Source organism: Trachypithecus francoisi, unplaced genomic scaffold (genome assembly GCF_009764315.1).
Source record: "Trachypithecus francoisi isolate TF-2019V2 unplaced genomic scaffold, Tfra_2.0 Lachesis_group0, whole genome shotgun sequence".
Lineage (NCBI taxonomy): Eukaryota > Metazoa > Chordata > Mammalia > Primates > Cercopithecidae > Trachypithecus > Trachypithecus francoisi.
In genome coordinates this window covers 78,719,698-78,734,989 of record NW_022681453.1, presented here as the reverse complement: position 1 = coordinate 78,734,989, position 15,292 = coordinate 78,719,698, and the positions used below count along the sequence as shown (strand labels likewise).

The following is a 15,292-nucleotide window of genomic DNA, read 5'->3' as shown; positions in this document are numbered from 1 at the left end:
GAGAAAAGAGTTGTTGCATTAGTCGAGATGAAAGGTGAGTTGGTGTAAAGTACTGATAGTAGAGATGAAGAGAAGCATATTAGGGGGTAAAATTGGGCAGAAAAAGGAATATATTTGATATATGATGGAAATACAGAAAGAATCATCAAGCATAACTCTAAATTTTGTGGGATGAACCACTAAATTAAAGCTAATGTAATGGACTGAGAGGGGGAATCTTGGGGAAGAAACACATAAAGGCAGTTGTGGGAAAGGATTAGTTAAGAACGATCAATAATTTCTATTTAGACATGTGAAATTTGAAAATGCCTATACAATTTTCAAGAGATGCGAAGTAGGAAGTTGTATATATAATTTTGTGGCCAATGGGATAAGTTATGCTGAGCATAGAATTTTGAGTGCTATTAGAACAAAGATGGAATTTAAAGTCAGAGCTTGGAAAACATTACTTTGGGAGAGAATGTGAAGACAGAAAAGAAAAAGCCCTGGTAGTCTCTAAAAGGTAAAAGCTGGGAAAAGTAAAAAGACTCTGGAAATGACCCTAAAAAGGATTAGTTTGTGAGATAGTAGGAACAGAGTACAGTCACACCATGGGAGCCAAGTAAAGTGTTTCAAAGGGAGGGAATGTAGTGTGTACACTCTGGAAAATGTCACTGAGGGAATGAATAAGATGAAGACAGAGAAGGAGCCATTGAAACTGGTAACATGGAGGTCTTTGGTCATCTAGATAAGAGCAATTTCAGAGAATTGGCCTTCAATATAATTTTTGGTTTTTAATTAGAAACTACAGAGACATTGAATATAGGTATAGGTGTAAGTCTGTTAGGAGATTTGCAGGCAAAAGGAGAGAGTTCCAGTCTCAATAGTCAATGACAAGGACATAATAGGTACAGCCATTTGCTCTGTGTGTGTGTGTGTGCACGTGTGTGTATAGATGTAAAGGCTGGAGTTTAGAAAAGAGAGAATGTAAGAGAATAAATCACTTATTTTGAGATTGAAAAGCAAAGTTAGGATGGTTAGGTTTATAAACTTCATATTCAATATTGTAAAATTTGTTTAAATATAGTTCTGATGAGGATAAAATAGACTCAAGTGTGTCAGTCCTTGACTTTCCTGTCTGAGATGTAAGAGATGATCCAAAATTATAACTTTACTACCCATATATTTTGTGGTCCCAGCCTTTTGATTAGTTATTAGGAAAACAAGAGATTGGAGAAAATGAATAAAATGTTAAGGAAACAGCATATGAATATTTTTCTAAATAATTTTTAATCATTAGGATATAATTTATGTAAACAAATTTTACATATTTAAAGCATACAATTTCATAAATTTGGACATGCATACACCCATGAAACCATTCCCATAATGAATCAAGGTAGTAAACTTAACCATCACCACCAAAAGATTCTTTGTGCCACTTTGTGAATCATCCCTCCTGTCTCTCCCTGTTCCCTTCATCTAAGGACAACCATGAATCTACTTTCTGTCAATAGAAAATAGTTTGTATTTGCCAGAATTTTATATAATTGCAATAATACATTTTTGGTGTCTGACTTGTTTCACTCAGCATGATTACTTAAGTTTTTTTAATGTATGGGATTGATACTTTTTTCTATTGGTGGCTAGCCTACAATTGTCTATTAATTTACCTGATAGGGGGATTTGGGCTGTTTGCATTTTTTTTTTTTTTTTGGCTATTGTAGATAAATCTGTTATTAACATTTGTGTACGAGATTTTATATAGACATATGGTTTAACTTCTCTTGTATCAGTTTTTAGGAGTGAAAGAGCTGGGTCTTATGGTAGGGGTATGTCTAACCTTTTAAGAAACTGTTGAACCGTTTTCCAAATGGTTTGTACCATTTACCTCCTCACTCACTGTATGTGAGAGTTCCTATTGCTCTACATCCTTACCAATACTTAATCTTTTTAATTTCAGGCATTCTAGGAGATGTGGAGTGGTTTCCACATATAATTTTATTTTATTTTATTATTTTTTTGATGGAGTCTCACTCTGTTGCCCAGGCTGGAGTGCAGTGGTATGATCTCAGCTCAACTGCTACCTCCATCTCCCAGGGTCAAGCGATTCTCCTACCTCATCCTCCCGAGTAGCTGGGATTAAAGACATGCGCCACCACGCCAGGCTAATTTTTGTATTTTTAGTAGAGATGGTTCACCATGCTAACCAGGCTGGTCTTGAATTCCCGGCATCGTGATCTGCCCACGTCGGTCTCCTAAAGTGCTGGGATTACAAGTATAAGCCACCACGCCTGTCCTTAACTTTAATATTCATAATGATTAATGAGGTTGATCAATTGTTCATGTATTTATTTGCCATGAACTTTGGTAAAGTTCAAACACGTTGTCCATTAAAAAATGGGTTGATTTCATGTTGTTAGATTTTAAGAATTCTTTACATATTCTGGATACAAATCCTTTGTCACATGTGATCTTTGAATATTTCTCTCCAGTCTGTGGCTTGTCTTTTTACTGTTTTCATGTTGTCTGTTGAAGAGGTTCTTAATCTTGATGAAGTCCAATTTATCCTTTTTCTTTTATGAATCATGTTATGGCACTGAATCTCACCCATTTACATAACTCCGGGTCATAAAAGTTTTCTCCTATAGTTTTTATAGAAGTTGTATGGTTTTACAATTCCCCTCCAAAACTTATTGTATGGTACTTATGTAAGGTACATATAATCCCAGTACAAGTTATATATTAAGTAGTGAAAACCATAGCAATAGCACACCAAATCAGCTCAAGAAGCCCCATCCACAAGATTACTTCCATTTCTATTCCCCAATGTAAAGTCAGCAGTTAAATCCAATACCTCCTCCTGCCATGCAACAAGGTAGAAGGGTGACTTGGGCTTGTATCAAACAAATGTTTTACAAAAGCTTGAGCCCCGTTTCCCCAGAGTTCTCCAGTATAATCAGACTGATATGTAGAGAAAAAAAGAGAGATCAGACTGTTACTGTGTCTATGTAGAAAAAGAAGACATAAGAAACTTGATTTTGATCTGTACTAAGAAAATTGTTTTGCCTTGAGATGCTGCTAATATGTGACTTTAGCCCCAACCCTGTGCTCACAGAAACATGTGCTGTATGGAATCAAGGTTTAAGGGATCTAGGGTTGTGCAGGATGTGCCTTGTTAACAATATGTTTACAGGTAGTGTGCTTGGTAAAAGTCATTGCCATTCTCCATTCTCGATTAACCAGGGGCACAATGCATTGCAGAAAGCCACAGGGACCTCTGCCCAAGAAAGCCTGGGTGTTGTCCAAGGTTTTCCCCCACTGAGACAGCCTGAGGTATGGCCTCATGGGAAGGGAAACACCTGACCGTCCCCCAACCCGACACCCATAAGGGGTCTGTGCTGAGGAGAATTAAAAAGAGGAAGGCATCTTGTGGTTGAGATAAGAGGACGGCCTCCATCTCCTGCACATCCCTAGGAAAGGAATGTCTCGGTGTAAAACCCATCACACATTCATTCTATTCTAAGATAGGAGAAAACCACCCTGTGGCTGGAGGCGAGATATGCTGGCGGCAATGTTGCTCTGTTACTCCTTGTTACACTGAGATGTTTGGGTGGAGGGAAGCATAAATCTGGCCTAAGTGCACAACCAGGCACAGTACCTTCCCTTGAACTTATTTGTGACACAGATTCCTCTGCTCACATGTTTTCCTGCTGACCTTCTCCCCACTATCACCCTGTTCTCCTGCCGCATTCCCCTTGCCGAGATAGTGAAAATAGTAATCAATAAATACTGAGGGAACTCAGAGACCGGTGCCCGTACGGGTCCTCCATATGCTGAGTGCCGGTCCCCTGGGCCCACTGTTCTTTCTCTATACTTTGTCTCTGTGTCTTATTTCTTTTCCCAGTCTCATTCCACCTGATGAGAAATACCCACAGGTGTGGAGGGGCTGGCCCTCTTCATTGATACGTATGGCATTTAGTCTTGGGGACAGAAAGGTCTTCCCCCACCCCCATCATCTTCTTCTTTAAAATTATTATGTTTGGGATAGAGGATGAGGGAGGGATCACATACTGCAGAAACAGAGCAGTTTTGTATCAGAAAGCAAGGCACACTTACTTTCTGATTCCTGTGATGCAGGTGAACCAACAAAATACACAATATTTTCATTCCATCCAATGTTCAATATTGAAGAACAAGTGTCCTGTTACTGATATCATTTATTTCAGCTTTGGAAACCGCTTGATTCTGCAGCCACAGCCAAGTGCCATTCAATATGGGACAGAGGGTTTTGCTGTCTTTGAGTCAACCTGACTTGCACAAAGACTTTTCCCAAAGGAGTCCACATTAATCTGTGACACCTACTGCTCCATTTTCATGATAAAATCTCTTAAGATTTCACCTGGTTTTAACATATGCCTAAGAGAATTTTTTAAATGGTGGAGATAACTACAAGAATTTATCTAAATTGTTTTAAGTCAGTTTCCATTTTCCTCCAAAGTCACTTTCATCAGTTTTGTAAACTCAGTCGAGGGCAATGGCCCCAATACTACTGAATGCCTCATCTATGGTTTCCTGTAGGAGTTTGCATGCATTAAGGAAATCTCTCCAAGAGGGTCAAAACACTTATATAATAGGCAGGATCCACCGAAGAGAACAGTGACAACAAATCTGAGATTTTCACTGTTATCTCTGAATGGATCTAAAGTTGGCATTTTAGGCTGAAGGACAGACTGAGTCATAAAATAATGTGTGTGGACACCACTCCATTATCTTCCAATCGAACCAGACGAACTGCTCACCTTTTGCTAGGTGGGTCCATAGTGTCACTGATTTTACTCTTCTCATTATAAGTGTAGGAGCATACCTCGGTAACTGTTAGCTAAAAAGGGTCAACCTTCTGTCCATCCATAGAATGATCTTAATACTATTTGTTACAATGTGCACTGCTGAAATTGGCTGTCATGTTAGTGCAGAATGCAAATCACTTGGAGGAGAGTTAGGGTACCGTTTGGGCAGCTGTCTTGGAACCTAATTGCAAGTGATCACCTTTGAACCACATCCTTAATTCCACCCCCCAACATCCCTGATTAATGGGCAATAACATGGAGGAGGCTTTATTGCCCAATTAATCTTGTGATTGGGTCAATGCTTGCTATCAATTCTCATAGTCTTTCCTCACATCCTGTTAATTGCCCCATGAAGCTGTCATCATTTCTTTTCCAGTAAACCATGTCTCTATTAGCATCCCAATCTTGTTGCCGAAACTATCAAGAACTGTGATGGGTCTAAGAGCTTACCTGACTTACAAGTTAGCATGCCAGCCTGCTGTATTTTCATGGAAACTCTTAGAAGACATAAAATTCATGGGTCAGAGACAAATAGAAATTTGTCACTCATTTCAATAACAGTAGCCAAAGTATCAGCATTTTTGTCCAAGTTCCAGAGCCCCAGTTGCCACAGAATGATATAAAGAGATAGAGAAATAATACCTGCACATGCAATGGGTTGAATTACATCAGAGAAACCCTGAGCTTAGGAAATCTAAATCTTTAATAGTGTATATTAAGTATGACTGCTCTTTGCTCTGGAGGGAGGTTAAACTGTTCACTCTATGCACTTAAAAAAAGTCCAGAATAAAAGGTAGTTGCCTTGCATATAAGATGTGAAAAAAATGTAAGAAACCGTTAAGAATTGTTCGCCAACATTAATATAATATTTTGTTCTGGTTCCTTTTATCACTGTGTATCACTGTGTGTGTGTATATATATATACACACCACTTAATCACTATATATGCTTAGGATATATATATATATAATATATATATAGTGAGAGAGAGAGAGCCTAAAAAAAAATATAAGAGATTAAAATCCTGATATCTTAGAAAAACAAGAAACTATTAAGAGCAGCTATTCCATTTCCTGTGTTTGAAAAACTGAGCCTGGAAAAATTAAAGAAGTTGGCCTATAGCCACTTAATTGGTTATATAGTATGAAACTAGAACCTAGGTCTTGCTACTACAGGTCTACCATATTTAATTACTCGCATTTTTTAGAAAACATTTTAGAAGTGAATGGCGTAAAACTTAAGTTCTACTCATGTTCAAGATTAAGGTATGTCTTTATCCTTTGGTTTCCATAGTTCTCTCTACACCTGCCATTGTGCCAAATATTAAGCCTTCAGTGAATTAATGAACATATGTTTGCAAAACACAAAGAAATAGTCACTATTATTAGGACAAAATTTAGATGTTATTACTTGCCAGCCAATGCTATAGTAAGGTTTAATTCTGGTAAAATATTTGTCATCCGCAGCTGAAAGTCAATTGAGAAAGCGAGCCTTACAATGATTATAGAGAAACTCCAGAAATATAGTCATATGCTTAAACCATAACTTGCTATTTTAGCCATTTTAAAACACACAATTAATGTCTCGCTGGTATATTGTGGCAGCATTTTAACTCTCATTTAAGTATTTTAAATAATTGAGCATTAACTAACAATAAAAGCCAAATAGCAGTTTTATAGTGATGCTGTTGCCAACAAGGTCTTAACTCAGGATTTTGCTCCCCTATCAAAGCTTATCTTTCTTCCTATTCTCAGCATTTGCCAGTAAAATGTTCTTAACAAACAATTTAAGCACCACAGTCCATAATCTTAAATTATTGTCTTACACAGATTCTACTATTCCTAGAGAAAGCTAACATTAACTTTTGCTGGCATCTGTGAGAGTGTTCTGAATTTCCAGACCATGTAATATTTACCATTCATTTGTAGATCATAGCTTTTACAAAGCCAAACTTGGCTGTCTCTACATTTTTCTTAGATATTGAGGATTTTATTTTAAATAATGGGACCCTATCTGAGGGATATAAAATCACCTTTTAAACCTGGCGATAAACTGCAAGTCATTGGCCCATTTTTGTGTTTCAATAGCAAAAAGGTAAGGATCACTATCAATTTCTGACAACTTAGCAAGATTTTTACATGGAGTTTTGAAACGTGGGTTTCAAGCAGATGGAAGATTTGCTCCGTTGTAGAAATAAAGGTTGAGAACTTAGAAATGTATCTTGTTTACGACATGAGGCTTAAGAATAATCTTGTAATACAGAGGTTAAAAATATGAAATTTCCAACCATAATGGTGTAGATTTATTAGCTGCAAAACCATTTGGTAAGGTAATTAAAAATTGTGTTCTAATCTTTCTGTATTCATTACCTCTCCAATGATATTTCATGATATTTCTTGCTCAGCAAATAAAATTTTTAAAATACAAAGTTTATATGCAGTATAATAACTAAAGTTTTATATATTATTTCACCTATTCCTCAGGGGCATGCTATCATCTCTTCATCTTTACTATGCTTTGTGTTTTATTTTTACATATATTTGCACTTTTTCCTATTTCAAATAGTGTAGAATAATATCTCACTGTCATAATTTTCGGGAAGATTAGAAAAAGAAAGTTCATATCAATTCATTAACTAAAGTATTGCTTTTCATACTTTAATTACAACACTGATATAGCAGTTCATGAGCACTGAGTAAAATGTCCCTGGATGTAGTTGCCAAAAGAGCTAATAAGGTATGAAACTGCCTTAACAGAAGCACATTGTCTTTAAAAAATGGAGTATCCCATGTTCTGTGTGAGTTATGCCTCGATACCCTTTGTTCAGTTCTGAAAGTGATACCGAAAAAATAACATGGAGTGAAGTCACAAGATACTAACCAGGCTGTGATGGAATTAAAATTCAGCCACATGAAAAGGGTGGAAGTTGATGAACGGGGATGTGTGGGGCATTGTTTAATAGCCATCTTTATATGTCTGAAACACTTTCATCAGAATTTAACACACATATAGAAATCTTCATGTCAGAAATGGAAAGAAAGGTAGAAGTTATGAGGAGGCAGAGTCTCCTCAGCAAGAAAGTTTTCAAAATGATCACATCTATCAAAACTGGAAAGTAGTATTCTAATAATGCAAGTGTCCAGAGATGTGTTGAGAATGCTGTCAATAGGGTTCGAAGCTCTAATTGAGAACTTTACTAGATGATTTCTCAGCCTCTTCCAACTCTGCAAGCCTATGACTTTTATTTGTCTTAAAGCTGGTTTATATTTACACACAGAGAGACTCATTTGTGCCAGTAATAGTTCAAGATTAACCAAAAATTACACTTATTGGAAAAATTTCTAAAAATGTTGATACCAGATTTGGAGGTTGTTGTGGATGTGTCCTGTACTGCTCCCAGTTACCTTTGAAAATTACCTTTAATAAAGAGATATGCCATGTCCAAGATCACTCCCCCATTCCTTGGGGACCTGCATCTGATCACTAATTGAATTAGGATTATACACACCCAGTCCCCTTATTTTAACTCAGGAAAACTCTAAAACACTGTTACAGCATCAGAGTTCTTTGTGAAGTGGATTGAAGCCATACTCTGACTGTCCTATAACCCACAATCACAACTTCCCAAATTCTCCTTTCTTCTCTTTACCTGAGAAGTGTTGATCCTTGGAGCCTTTCCTCATAAAAATTCCTGCACACTATTCTCCATCTGAGTCTGGTTCCTGAAAAAAAAAAATGAGGTGGAAGTTAGAATTTGATTTTAAAGGTTGGATTACCTGCTCTGCTGGCAATAAAGATGTCAAGAAAATAAGGCAATAAGATGCTGGGTGAATTTACAGTACAGAGTAGCCATGTAAATTTATTTATTTATTTTTTTTAACATTTTTAACAGTTATTTTTATTTTTTTCACATATTAAAACCCACTAAAAAACCATTTTTCTAACCAAGAACAAAAATCATTAGCAAGAAGAGTACTGCTGCTTTACATTTCTCCAAATCTCTTCAATGTCTGATGACAGACGAAAGCTGGATTCTCATATCTGCTTTTGCATTCAGCCTATTATAATATCACACCAGATAGCCTCTCAAAAACTCCTCTGCACACATGAAAAAATGAGTGAAAAAGATAAATGATGGCCGGGCATGGTGGCTCACACCTGTAAGCATTTTAGGAGGCTGAGGTGGGCAGATCACTTGAGCTCCAGAGTTCCAGATCAGCCTGGCCAACATGGTGAAACATCGTCTCCACTAAAAATACAAAAATTAGCCAGGTGTGGTAGTGGGTGCCTGTAATCCCAGCTACTCAGGAAGCTGAGGTAGGAGAATTGCTTGAACCCAGGAGGCGGAGGCTGCAATGAGCTGAGATCGTGCCACTGCAACAGACCAAGACTCCTTCTCAAATAAAAAAAAAGGAAAAACTATAAATAACGAAATGATAAGTGTTATAAAAACAGCTTTGACCGAGAATACCCTTGAAAGGCTCTTGAGGCCCCCCCAATCACACTTTTAAGAACCGCTGCTCTAGACGAATCTCTTCATTTTACATATAAGGACCTTGGACCTCAGAGTAAGTAAGAAACTCAACATCACACAACCTGTTAATAGGAGGATACAGACATTAGATGGTTTGTCTCACTTCTCTTGGTTTAGGTTCTCAATTGGAAACCTGGGAAATAACACCCTAATGACCTGTCCTATTCCCTGTAAGTTGCAAAGATTGTCACAATATATTTATTACCCTCTCCCCAACATGCCTTTAATAAAAGAAGTAATCAACAAATTTGGTAAATTTTGCAACAGGCATACTGTGTTTGAACCTAAACTACAATATTTGAATTCAGGTCTCTATTTGAACAGAAACACTAAGGCAAATGCAACTGCATCCTACTCCATGCAAGCTAGTAATGACAAACTGTACGGTAAATATCATAGGTCACTATGGAAAGCAGATTACCCACAATATCAGTATTTATCATATATTCTGTGTCTGGAATACAATTCAATGACATATTTCAGAAAAATTTTCTCAAGTACTGGCTGAAAGGGTGGTGGATACATTAAGAGATTGCAAATAAATTGGCGATCATAAGATCTTTTTTCGATAAAATGGAGTTGTTTCTGCAATGTAGACATTTTTCATTCCCTAATCAGACCTTATTCCTGTGTTTTTAAAGAAAATCAGGAAATCTTCTCGGCCACCTAGAGATGATTTCCTTTGTATCCCACCAGATGGTTCAGATCTTCTTTAAATGGATCATAGCCTTGTTCTTTTAAACAACGCAGTCCCCGAAAAGCTGGTCCAGAGGAGGAAATTCTTCCCAAGGAACCCACTCCCAACTTTCATTTTTTTCAGGTTCTACATTCTTTGGTTCTGAATCATGAGTCACATCCACTTCTCCTTTCATTAATATAGTAACATAATGGTATTTCTCCTTCTCAGTGAAAGAATTCACAACTGAGGCAAAGCCAACATTTTTCAGGTGAAGAGCTGCTTCTTCCCAGGTTTCCCTTTGAGCACATTCTTCCCAGGTCTCACCGAATTCCAGATGACCTCCAGGGAGTTGGAAACTGCCGGCTCCAACCGAGCCTTTCCTCTTCCCCAGGAGGACGCAACGCGCGCGGATGTTTGCAGCTGGTCACCACGACTCCGACTCCGACTCCGGGCCGCCGCCCCCGCGGCTCTGCACTGTGGGTCATAGCGCCCGGGAGGACGCGCCTGGCAGCGGCAGGAAGTGACGTGCTCACCGCCCAGTCCCGCGGCCTCCCCATGTAAATTTAAAACATAGGATGAGGATGTCTGGGATTAGTGCAGTTGAGAATCTTCTTTTACCAAATTCTGCTAAAACCTCTGTGTCTGCTGAAATAGAGTTCAATGCTTCATCATTTTTGAAGTCTTTTTACAGTCCCCATAGGACAACCTTTGCCCCCTCAGAAAATTCCCCTACTTTCCTTCCTAACTACTAAGGCCACAACTAGATTAAATCATCACATAACAAGGTCAAGGATGTCCTGAACTTTCTAAGAAAGGAAAAATAAACGATCATGAAAATACTATAGCACCTAGAAAATATGTAGTAGAAGGATTCAGAAGACTGTATTCTGCAGATGTTCAATGGGGGCAGAAAACGGTGGAAGAACATAAGCTGAGTAAAAAAGCATTTCTTAATATGGAAGCAAGTCCTCAACCCTCAAGATACAGGAGTTTCCACCCTTGCTGCAACCCCTGTGAGACACTGCTAACAAACTGCAGAGATAGCTGGCTGTTAGAAGCTTGGACAAAATGATCAGCCAAAGTAGAAAAGCCAGGAATGCCATGGTAGACAGTGGAAGAAATGGATTCAGAGTTAAGAGAAGCAGGCAATCTCAAGTGGATAAACTATATAAGAACTGAAAACACATCAAATGTCTGTCTGGCTATAAGAGCTCCCAAAGGTCATTTGTTTACCAAGAGGATAAAGACCTTGGTGAGAAGAACTCCAGCCTCACTGTGAAGCTTGATGGTGACTGTACTCTGTAGACCAGGAAGACAATAGGAAATATTGTTACCAAACTGGGATCAGTAACAGCAATGAGGATGATAGGGTCCCTTAATAATAGAGGACATGTATGAGTTTCAATGGTCAAAGGCAGTAGCAAGATAAGAATGACAGCCAGAGGCAATCACTTGCACAGAAGTATAAAAATATTTATTAGAACCAAGATAGAAGGGCAGCCACTATGGGTTTTACTCAATCTCTGTGACCAGAACAAATAAAAAATAGATTATTAGAATAATGATAAGTAAAATATCACTACTTCTTTCCTGTTTTTGTATCTGAATCACATTTCTGACCCAGAACTGCTGATGGAAGGAGAGGACAGATCCCCAGGAGAGAGTACCATGCTGCACCATCAGTAAGAACTTCCCTAGACTTTTTCCAAAGGTATCGGTGACTATTTACTCAGGTCACAACACCCTGGAGAAATGGGACTACCCAAGCATTGTGGAGACTGCTGGACACAGGGTCAGCGTTGATGTTGATACCCAAGAACTAAATGTATCATTGTGGCCTCCCAATTAGAATGGGGGCAAGGTAACAAATGGAGTCTAGTCTAGGTCTAGTTCACAATGACTATGTGACCCCATCAATAGATATTTCTGTCACCAGGTTCATAGGTAAAGTGAATATGTTTGGTATCAGGCAGAATTCCCATATTAGTTACTTCACCTTTGGAGTAACAATTTTTGTAGTAATAGCCTATGAAACTGATATAGATTCATGTCTACTTTAAGAATAAAAGGAGTACTGTGCCAATTGTGCCTATCATATTCAATTCATTGATCCAACCCTTGCAAAAATCAGATGAATCCTGAGAGATGACAGCAAATTACTAATCAAAATAGTACTTTAATTGCAACTGTTTTGTCAAATACACTTTGTCAAGGGTAACTTTGGTCAAGTCAACTAACACAGTCTCAGGTATGTGGTATGTGACCATTGATCTGGCTAATGTAATTTCAATCTCTGTGAAAAAGACTGGAAAGAATTCAATTCACTAGTAACAGACAACAGTACAAACTTATAATATTGTTCCATGGCTATCTTAACCCTCAGCTTTCCACAAAATCTCTTCTGATGGATCCAGAACTGATGGACATTCAGCATAATGTCCCATGGGTCCACTATATAACATTGTACTAATCAGACCCAGAAAGAAACAAGTGGCAAGTGGGTTGGAGGCCTTGGAAAGACACAGGCACTTTAGAGAGTGAGACATACATTCTGTCAAGAGTTAAGATACTACCACATTAATACAATTTTTAGAGGACCAGTAGTTTATGGTATCCCAGGACACATCTTAAAAATAAGAAACAATTAGCACATCCTGACGCTTTCATCTTAAAGAAGGAAGCACCATTACTGATAGGCCGCATTCTGGAAGATTTCTCTGGCTATTATACAGATTGACATGAATAACTGCAAAGTTTTAGTAGCATACTGTCCATGAAAAAGTCTTTTTAGCAATCCAGGTTTTCACATTTTGGTGTAAGTGACAATAAGCTTGGGTAATTTAACCTGACAGATCTTTTGGTCTTAGGTATATCTGTGATAGAAAAAGACATTATGTAGGGATTATGTAATGCTTAATGAGAAAATTATAATGTAGTATGCTGGGACTCCAGAGCAAGACAATGCTATCTGCAAAGTAGAACTAAACTTAACTTTCAAATAACAGTTCCTGATGTGATACTGGCTCTGCTAGAGATGCATTATAAGATGCCAAATGAATGTAGCTGGAAATGACCAACCGGAGCTATGGTCTGTCAACCACACCACTATTTGAGAGCTTATAGCAAGGCAAGGGTAGAAGCTGAGAGATTGGTAAAGAGGCTATTATAGCAATTCAGGGAGGTAAAACTGGTGGTGTTAAGAATTGCTCAGATTCTGGATATAACTTGAAGATACAGAGCTGACAAAGCATGCTGGTGGATTGAATGTGTGGTGTGATGGAAACAGAGGAACCAGGATGACGAGAAGATTTGGGGCCCGAGCGAAATGATTGGCCATGTCCTGAAATATCAAAGAATGTGAGAGGAGATTTGTGAAGGACCAGGGCAATGGTGGAAAGAAAGTTATTTAAGGTTCCGTTTTAGGCAGGCTGAATTTGAGACACATATTAGACATTCAAGTTGAAATGTCAAATAAGCAGTTGATAAACCAGTGTAGAGTCAAGGGGATAGGTCCAAGCTGGAGAAATACAGTTGGTATTATTAGCATATAGATGATATTTAAAGCTGTGAGTCTGTATGAGATCATAAGCGAGAATGCATAGCTAGAAAAAAAGTTCAATGACGGGGTGTTAGAACAGTCTCACTTTTAGAGGTCAGGGAGTTGAAGGGGAGCCAGTATCAGAGCTAAAAGAACAAGGTCAAGAGCAGGAATGAAGACAAAGACAGAATGATGTTTTATCCTGAAACAAGTAAACAAAGTGTTTCAAGGAGGAATGAAAGATTAGCCATGTTGCAAGAGGCTAATAAGTAAGTTGATTCTATGTCATTATTCTGTTACTTCAAATTTGCTTTACTTTGACATTTTTCATTTCAATTTTTTCTTGTTAGGACCCATTTTACCTCATTTCATCAGTTTTGCATCCTTGCTCACTCTTGTATTCCTCCTGAGCTGTTATGATATTGCTTCAAATACAGTAGTGAGTGTTTGGCAGCCCATGTCCTCTGAATTATAAGAGCTCTCTTTCTGATTTGTAAACACAAGCATAAGACCTATCACAATTTGGACTCTGACCAAAGAATTCACAGTTCTTTTTAGACATTACCTCATTACTCCTAAGATATAAGTACATAGACATTAAAATTTATTTGGAAGTACATGTGAAGAATTAATTGTATAAAATAGGCCATGAAGAACATTTAAACTAAATAAAATAAATTTTTCTGTAGACAAAGTCTTATGCTTTTCATAAGCTCCTATGTGTAATTAGTCATAGAAGTCACACAGAATGGCTTTTTGAAATATCAATCCAGATAACTCAACAAGAAAAAGATTTAGAATGTTGTGCCTGCTTTAAATAGACACAGCATAATATCAACATAATCATCACCATCTTCATCAGTATTATCTATGAGAAACCTTAGTCAGTGTCAGCACTGTGCTAAGCACTTAAAATTATTATTTCTATGATAAGAACCACTATTAAACCAGTGATAGAATTGTCCGCCTTAAAATAAGGAGTTCCAGGCCCAGAGACTGTAGGAAACTTGCTGAAGGTCACTTAGATAAAAATGATGGGCATGAAATGTGTAACTATATAACCTAATAATAATAACGATGATGCCTAAATTTTGCTTTTAAAGGAAGAGCTAAGTTTCTTGCAAATAGTATCATGGAAGTTGAAAGAAGAAATCTGGATGATAGTTTAAGCATATGGAATAAGAAACAGACCAAGTACTTGAAATTGAAAGTTGATTATTTGGAAAAATGAATAAAATTAATAAGTATCAAGCAAAATTAAGCAAAGCAATAAAGGAAATAAATAAAATGTCTATATTTCTATCTATCTAAGCTAAAAACAAAAGGAAAAATTGCCCAGAGCTAGAAAAGAAAATTACAGACCAACATCATTTACTAAAATAGATTCAAAAATCTAACACAATAAAAATGGCAAAGCATACGATTAAATATGCACATTTGAATTAGTCCCTTTAATTGATAGTGCTTGAGTTAATTTTGCCTTGTTTTCCTATTACTAAGAACATTCTTTTTACCTGCCCCTTCTAAGTATTATTTTGTTATTAATTACTTATTTTTTAATTTGTTTATTATTCCCTTGTTCAAGACAATTCTATAAATTTTATTTCCACAGGAAACAGTGAACTATAGAATAATTTTGAGCAAGAAAGTGACCTGACTACATTTGAGCTTTACCAGGAGCATTCTGCCCTTGGCATGCAGAATGCATTCCA

General features: G+C 37.4%; 1 long non-coding RNA gene and 1 pseudogene across 1 annotated transcript in view; both read right to left on the bottom strand.

Moving 5' to 3' along the window:
• Window positions 1–15,292, bottom strand: part of LOC117083553 — a 217,606-nt gene that overhangs the window by 37,574 nt on the left and 164,740 nt on the right. Inside the window, exon 2 of the long non-coding RNA XR_004437121.1 lies at window positions 8,479–8,551. This is a non-coding gene — a long non-coding RNA (uncharacterized LOC117083553). The remainder of the gene's footprint in view (window positions 1–8,478; window positions 8,552–15,292) is intronic.
• LOC117083552 lies at window positions 9,132–10,546 on the bottom strand (annotated as a pseudogene).